This window comes from Amblyomma mixtum, chromosome 1, assembly GCF_055824585.1.
Source record: "Amblyomma mixtum isolate Tamu chromosome 1, ASM5582458v1, whole genome shotgun sequence".
Classification (NCBI taxonomy): Eukaryota; Metazoa; Arthropoda; class Arachnida; order Ixodida; family Ixodidae; genus Amblyomma; species Amblyomma mixtum.
In genome coordinates, this window is record NC_143012.1 from 270,951,351 (window position 1) to 270,958,748 (window position 7,398).

Consider the following 7,398-nt stretch of genomic DNA (forward strand, 5'->3'; position numbering starts at 1 on the left):
ATTTTGTGGAACATGTGTATAAATTAAGAGAAGTCTTGAAGCAACAAGATTACGCTGATGATGTATTGAGTCTGATGGACCAACTTGTGTTAATGAAAGTCCATTAGACACGGTTGTCTGCCAAGAGGCATGACAACTACGATATTTTAGTTATGTATTCATTCATGCAATAAAGAAAAAAAAAAGGCTCAGTGGTCTAGGTGCAAGGAGAAATTGGCATTTTACGCACTCGCTTTAAAACATCATGACCCATGAGCCCAACGTAGACGGAACGATACAGTGGGGGCGGGAAGAGCATGGATATCAAATCCCTGTACAGATTTTTGCGCGAAACAGAATATAAGTACTCATTTGAAAACCGAACTGTCAAAAAACGCATGGAGGCATAAACTTCCTGCATAAAGCCTAGTAAACGGGGTCGTTCAGTAAAATTGGAAGAAACTACTAAGTTCGGAAGTAAAGTCATGAAGTTAACCTTTTTCTATAAATTACACACTGAAACTCTACCTGTCAAGACGTGGCTCGATAGGAAAAACATTTTTGTGTCTTCTGTAAACTGTCGCTTGTGCAATGTGCCTGAAACAATTGAACATTGTTTTATAGACTGCAAAGACGCGATTTTGTTTTGGGATGTGTTGCAAAGGACGCTACAGAAAGATTTTCTCCTAAATTCCTACAGTGTGCGCTACCTTGTTGTTTCCCAACCTGACTCGAATCCTTATGATATGATTCTTCTGATTGGACTTCATAGTCTTTGGAAAACACGCATGCAAGATCGCAACGTTGAACCTGTTGTTTCGCCCAGAATTCACTTTAGCCGAATGTTGCTGCAGGTAACGGACATTTACAAAAAATCGGACTTTGTACCGGATTGGTTTCCTCTCCTGATGCGCTGTATATCTTTACCGGCCTTTTAGTTATAATATGTTACTATTATGTTTCTGCCACCTAGCGCCTAACTAGGTGCTCTGTAAATAGTTGTTTTTGTGTGTGTATATGCACACACACATATGTATATATATGCTTTGTATACAAAACCATGTAAATAAATACCATGAAAGAAAAAAAAAAAAAGGCTCAGTGGTCTAGGGGTATGATTCTCGCTTCGGGTGCGAGAGGTCCCGGGTTCAAATCCCGGCTGAGCCCTGAATTTTTTTTCGCTTTACCTGAGGCACATCGCTAGGTGGTACCTATGGCACAGTTTCGATGTATGAGCATTTGATCTTTCACGTAGACACCGAGATTCTCAACGCATTCCGCCCTTGTATTACTCACTTTATCTTCGTAGTCTCTAAAAAGAATAATTTTATTGATCGGCTCATAGAAAATGCATGTCCCAACCGCTCCCCGAACTATTGTGTCTCGCATATTGCTGTTTGAGGCGTATTACCTGTCAATTTTTTTTAATGATTGCGTTTCGTCACGACGTTTGTTATTCGGCACCTTGTAAAGGCCGCTGTGGGGTTACTGCTTAGTTTGAAAGAGTGCCAACGAATCCCAAGTCTCAGAGATTTTAATACACGGGAAGACCGCGCTGTTGCATGCCATGTGAGCTGTCTGCCGTTTTACGCGCCTGTCTTTTGTTGTGGTATTGTGCACCAACTAATGCCGCTACATGCTTTAACTTGTAATCAGAAAAGAACCTTCATTGAAATGAACGCTAGCTCTCACTCTACGAATTGATCTATTTGCAAGTGAAATATAATTTAAAAGCATTGTTCAAGCCAGAAGAAAAATAATGACCCTAGGCCCCCTTTCCCGTAGGCTATAGACTCATGCTTATGAGGCTTACCTGCGACTGCGATGGTGTCGGAGACGTTCGCTGGTATTAATTTGCGCCCAAGCAACAGTCTGGTTCACAGCAAAGTTGAGAGCGAGTAGCAGAACCTAGGAGAGCTTTACTTTCTTCCTTTTGAGGCGAAAATTTCATTTTTACCAATAATTGATTGGGCAAATGAGTGGTGCTTAAACTGCGTAACATGAGGCGTGTCCATAAAAATACGGTACACAGACCAGCAAGGCAGTGAAATTATTTTTTGGACAAATTTTTTCCTCCCAAGTAATCCTAACAAATAAAAAAGTATTCCACGCACTTGCTTACTGCAGTAACCATCTTTCGGATGCCAGTCTTATAGAAATCTCCCCCTGCCCAGTAAACCGCCATTCAGCTTGTTGTGCCAGCGGGTTGTTGCCGGTGGACCGTTACTAAGCGAGATGATTTTTGGCAAGACAAAAGCTAAAGTGGTATCACCCGTCGACTGGGGCCTAGACGGTCGTTAGTAGGGCCCGCGACTTAACTTACGGGTGTTAAGGACGAGGTAGCAGCATCCCACCGCTGCCACCAGTTTGTTACGGACGAGGTAGCAGCATCCCACCGCTGCCACAAGTTTGTTACAGACGAGGTAGCATGGTCGTGTGCGGGAGAGATAATTGAGGGACGTCTGAGACGAGGCTGCTGGAAAAGACAATTAGAGGACTTTATACAGGAATATTTACAAGTGAGCTGCAGGAACGCTGCATCACGACAGCTAAACAGGAGACCATGATGACAAAGAGCTCTTCGGCCGTGCCGCTGCCGGCTTTTTAAGAGTTCTCTTCCCTAGGGTCCCTAGATGGGGGCCGGGTTTCACTGGCACCAATCACCGACACGCACGCACTCACTCACTCCCGAGAGATCACGCCGTCGTCACGCGCTGGGAGAGGGGAACGATGCCAACCACGTAGCGCAGACGCCGAAATGTCCATGAGCGGCGTTCGCGCGCGTTTCGAACGCGCGTTCACACTCGGTGTACGGGAAACGCTCGCTCAACCGGGCAGACGGACGCGGCTTCCGTGGCAATCCAGGCGTTCACCCAACGCGCGTCTCGGGGTTTATCGGCGTTTCGCTGCTGCCATGTCGTTGTCTTCCCCACGACGAAGGCCAGACGTAACACGGGGTGCATCTGGCTGTTGGTATACCGCGGTGCAGGCCACGGCCTGTGCTACTTCGTTCGGGCAGCAGAGGTGACATAGAGCAGCGGCATCATCGCAGCCGGGGATTAACCAGTGACGTGTGCGGGCGGAGAAACATTTGGAGCCTACCTGTCTACTTAGGTCCGAAACAAATGACATGGTGTATGCAAACCGTACGAAGCTGCCGCAGCACACAACTTTTATTCCTTGCAGGCATTTTTGGTCCAGCGGGTTTCCCGTCCAAGAACTTAAGCCCCTGATTCTAACAAAATCCTTTTGTCGGGCAGCAGCGCTTGGATATTCGCTAATGTCGCCTGTGGGAAATCCTTCTAGAATGGTCATCGATCACATCGACCAAAGTAAGCGGTGTTAGAGCCCGGTTTTCCTACCGAAAATGATGTCATAATGAGATCACTGGTTTATATACAAGCCAAGCGCTTTTTTTTGTTTGTTTGGCCTTGCCGGATTCTATGTTGTTTGTTCAGATTTGTCGTAACCTCAGAATGAAGGAAGGCAAAAAGTCTACCTAGTGGCTGAGATTCTTTTCCTTTGCGGCTGTATAACACGATATTCACAAGGAGCTAAGTGCGAAGCTAATAAGTTCTTCCGTTCATTTCAAAACAGCGATATAGGAGTTGCAGCATAGTGGACAACCGCAAATATACTGTAATGTCTCAACTGTCTGCGAAGGCGCCGGTGCGTCTCATTGATGACAAGTATACCGTGGAGCGCATAAAGGCGGATAGCAACCGTGGCCTGGAAACAAGCACTCATCGACGAGGGTTGCCGTAGAGCGTGGCCGTAAACGGAGCTCAAGTTCGCATCGTTTCGAGTGTCCGGATGAGGCAGAAGATATACAAGGCTACCCGAGAACGGCGACCTCGCCCAGGTGCAACGGCGTGGGCATAACACAAGCAACGCTGGCTTCGCGCCGGGGTCGGTTTACCGAAACCCGCCGTTTGGAGAAACGTACACATCGTCGAGAAGCAAGCCTACAGGAGGACGAGCGGACACGCCGAGAACACGATCTTCCAAGTTCGCAGCGTGAGAAACAGCGGTTGCCTGCGGAAGGCTGGTGGTGTGTGTGCTCACGTGCTGTGGCTTACGTGCAGGAATTCGAGGGCGGGCCTTTATGGTGCCGTGTGAAAAGAATGGCAATTTGTGCTCTTCGATTCGTGCGTGCCCAAGGACAACAAATTCCCTGCCTAGGGACCTAGGGACATTACAAGGCTTAAAACCCGGTGTTTACGCCTCGTAGGAGGCAGAATTCTCTGAAATCTCCATCTGTAAAGATGTAAATAAATTCTAATTCGCCTACGAGAGCTCCTCGCCTCCGAGGTTCCTCGACGCCTCGCTGGTCTTCGCTACCCTCGACTCGGGCCCAACGTCCGGCGTCGCGACAACTGGTGGCAGCGTGGTGGGATCGAGCCTGGCTGACCAACGGAGGACAGCACGCAGAGATCGCAGAGACTGGCAGTTGCAGAGTGGTGAGTGCCGGCATTGCTTTTGGTTGCCAGGCTGATAAGATAGAGGTGTAATCTTCTCCCTGGTGAGGCCAGCCGCAGAAGCGTGAATTAAAGTACTTCTCGGTGGAGGCCACGGCATTGTCGCACTGCTGTCAGTCATGGATTTGAAGCGGCTACTCAAGACTCAGCTCGTGAGTCTGAGTGAGGAGCTAGGCATTAAGGTCGGTCCGGAGATGACAAAGTCTGATGTCATCGTGGCAATAGAAAGTTTGGATGCCGAGAGCGGGCAAGTAGAAGAAGCATGGAAAGAGATGCAGAGATGCCAAGCGGCAGAACAAAAGCAGTTAGAGCTGGAAGTAGAGAAACTTCGCCTAGAAGTTGATCTCAGAAAGACGAGCAGTGTTCAAGGCGTAGAGGCAGTGGCCCGACCAGATCTATATGATCTATCGAAACTGCTGCAGCCCTTCAAGACTGGGCAAGACATAGGCCTCTATCTCGTTAATTTCGAGAGAGCTTGCGAAAAAGCGCAGTTTAGTCGCAGCTCTTGGCCGCGACGGTTGTTGAGCTTGCTACCTTGCGAAGCAGCGGATGTGATCGCTAGACTCTCTGCTGAGGACTCGGACAATTATGACAAAGTGAAAGAAAGCCTTCTTAAGCGATTTCGCTTATCGCCAGAGGCATTCAGGCATAGGTTTCGGAGCCTAACAAAGAAGCAGGGCGCTAGCTATGCAGAGTTTGCCTATGAGTTGAAGGCAAACCTAGTGGAATGGATGAAAGGCGCCAAAGCTAATGATGAGTTTAGTAAGGCTCTAGAAATTATCGCCATCGAACAGTTTCTTTCGAAAGTTCCAGAGTCGATGAAACTTTGGATCCTAGACAGGGCGACTGAATGCTCGGTGCAGGCAGCGGCCGAACTGGCGGACGGGTATGTCTCCCGCCGAGGGGTACGAGAGGAGTTTTCTTCCGCCAGGCCGGCTGATAGGGGAAAGAGCTGGACAGAGCGCCAGTGGAGAGCGGCACCAAAGCCGAAGCTTGAGACACCAGAGGCTACGATAAAGCCTACTAAAGTTGAGAACACGCAAAGTGAGCGAGAGAAAAAGGGAGATGATGACCGCTCAAAGAAAAAACTTTTTGAGGCGCGCAGGGCGCTCACGTGCTATAACTGTCATGAAACAGGGCACATCGCTGCAGGATGTCGGAAACCAAAGGTAACGTTTGCTTACGCTTGCGATTCAGCCTCAAATGAGGAGCTGCTGAGCCCATACTTGTTTAATCTTACTGTGAATGGAAATACATGTCGGGTGCTCAGAGACAGTGGAGCGACAATTGACCTTGTACATCCAGACTACGTTGAACAAACGCAGTACAACGGCAAATACGCCTGGATAAAACCTATACTGGAAGAAGCCAGCGTTTGCCTTCCAGTAGCAGACGTGGTCATAAGCGGGCCGTTCGGGGAAGTTCATACTGAGGCTGCGGTTTCAGACAAGCTACCCCCACAGTACCCGTACTTGTTTTCCAACCGAACTGACCGACTTCTGAAAGATGAAGGAATAACCTTGACAGAAGGAACGGTTCAGGCTCTGACAAGAGCTAAAGCGCGTGCTCTCGCTGCTAAGTTGGAGACGACGGTGCCTAACTCGGATGAGGATGCGACAGAAACCCATGACACTAGTGCACAGCCTCCAACATTGCAGATTGGCGGCCACAAAGAGTGCGAAGGTGAGAAGTCAGACACACAGAATGACACTGAAGAGCAACCGTCCGCACTACCTTCGGATGAATCGGTGATGGAGGCGGAAGGAGACAATTCAAACCGGCCAGGGCAATCAGAAAGCGCAGTACTGGATTGTGAGGGATTGTTTGTGCTTCCATCGTCAGATTCACTAGACCGAATTCTTGGAAGGGTGACCAAGCACACTCTTATTAAGGAGCAGGCGGAAGATCCGACGCTCAAAGACATGAGGGAAACGGCTAAGGAAGGAATAGCTCGTAAGAATGTGCGCTTCCTAGTGAAAGATGGAATATTGTATCGACACTACAGCTGCGCCAAAGGCCGTATGTTCGACCAGCTGGCGGTGCCGGCCAAGTATCGGGCTGACATTTTGTCCCTTTGTCACGGAGCAGGTTGGTCGGGACATTTAGGGGTCCGTAAGACGAAAAACCGTTTGCTGTCTGAATTTTATTGGCCCGGCTGCTTCAAGGACGTCGAAAACTATGTCAGGGCATGCGACACTTGCCAGAGAGTGGGGAAACCGCACGATAAGACGAAGGCTCCACTCAAACTCGTACCCCTGATTTCGGAGCCATTTCATCGGTTGGTGATAGATATCGTGGGACCGCTCCCAGTGACAAAATCAGGGCATCGATACTTGCTGACTGCTGTTTGTCCAGCCACAAAGTTTCCAGAGGCCATCCCCATTAAAGAACAGAGTTCTGTGGAAGTAGTCAACGCACTACTGTCCATATTCTCAAGAATAGGATTTCCTCAAGAGATTCAGTGCGATCAGGGCACGATGTTCACGAGTGTCCTCACATCCGGTTTTCTGGAGAGGTGCGGGGTCAAACTAATTCATAGCTCTGTTTATCACCCGCAGTCAAACAGTGTTGAACGGTGCCACTCAGTAATGAAGCGCATACTGAGGGCACTTATCTTTGAAAAGAAACGCCAGTGGGACGCATGTGTCCCCGCTATGCTATTTGCTTTGCGGACTGTCACTCATGAGGCGACTGGATTCAGTCCAGCAGAGCTAGTGTACGGGCGGACCTTACGTTCACCGTTACGCCTACTAAGGGAATCTTGGGAGGAAAAAGGCACAGACCCTACGGTGGTCGAATATATATTGGACTTGCTAGGTAGGCTTCACCGATGCCGAGAAATCGCAGAAGCAAACATGAAAGAGGCGCAGACTAGGGCGAAAAGTTATTACGACCGAAATGCGAAACTTCGTTCGTATCAAGAAGGAGACAGAGTCCTTGT

At 48.8% G+C, this 7,398-nt stretch overlaps 1 non-coding gene across 1 annotated transcript; it reads left to right on the plus strand.

The window, feature by feature from the left end:
- Nucleotides 1-1,074: 1,074 nt before the first annotated feature.
- TRNAP-CGG (transfer RNA proline (anticodon CGG)) lies at nucleotides 1,075-1,146 on the plus strand. Its single transcript has one exon. It is a non-coding gene; the product is annotated as a tRNA-Pro (tRNA).
- Nucleotides 1,147-7,398: the final 6,252 nt, after the last annotated feature.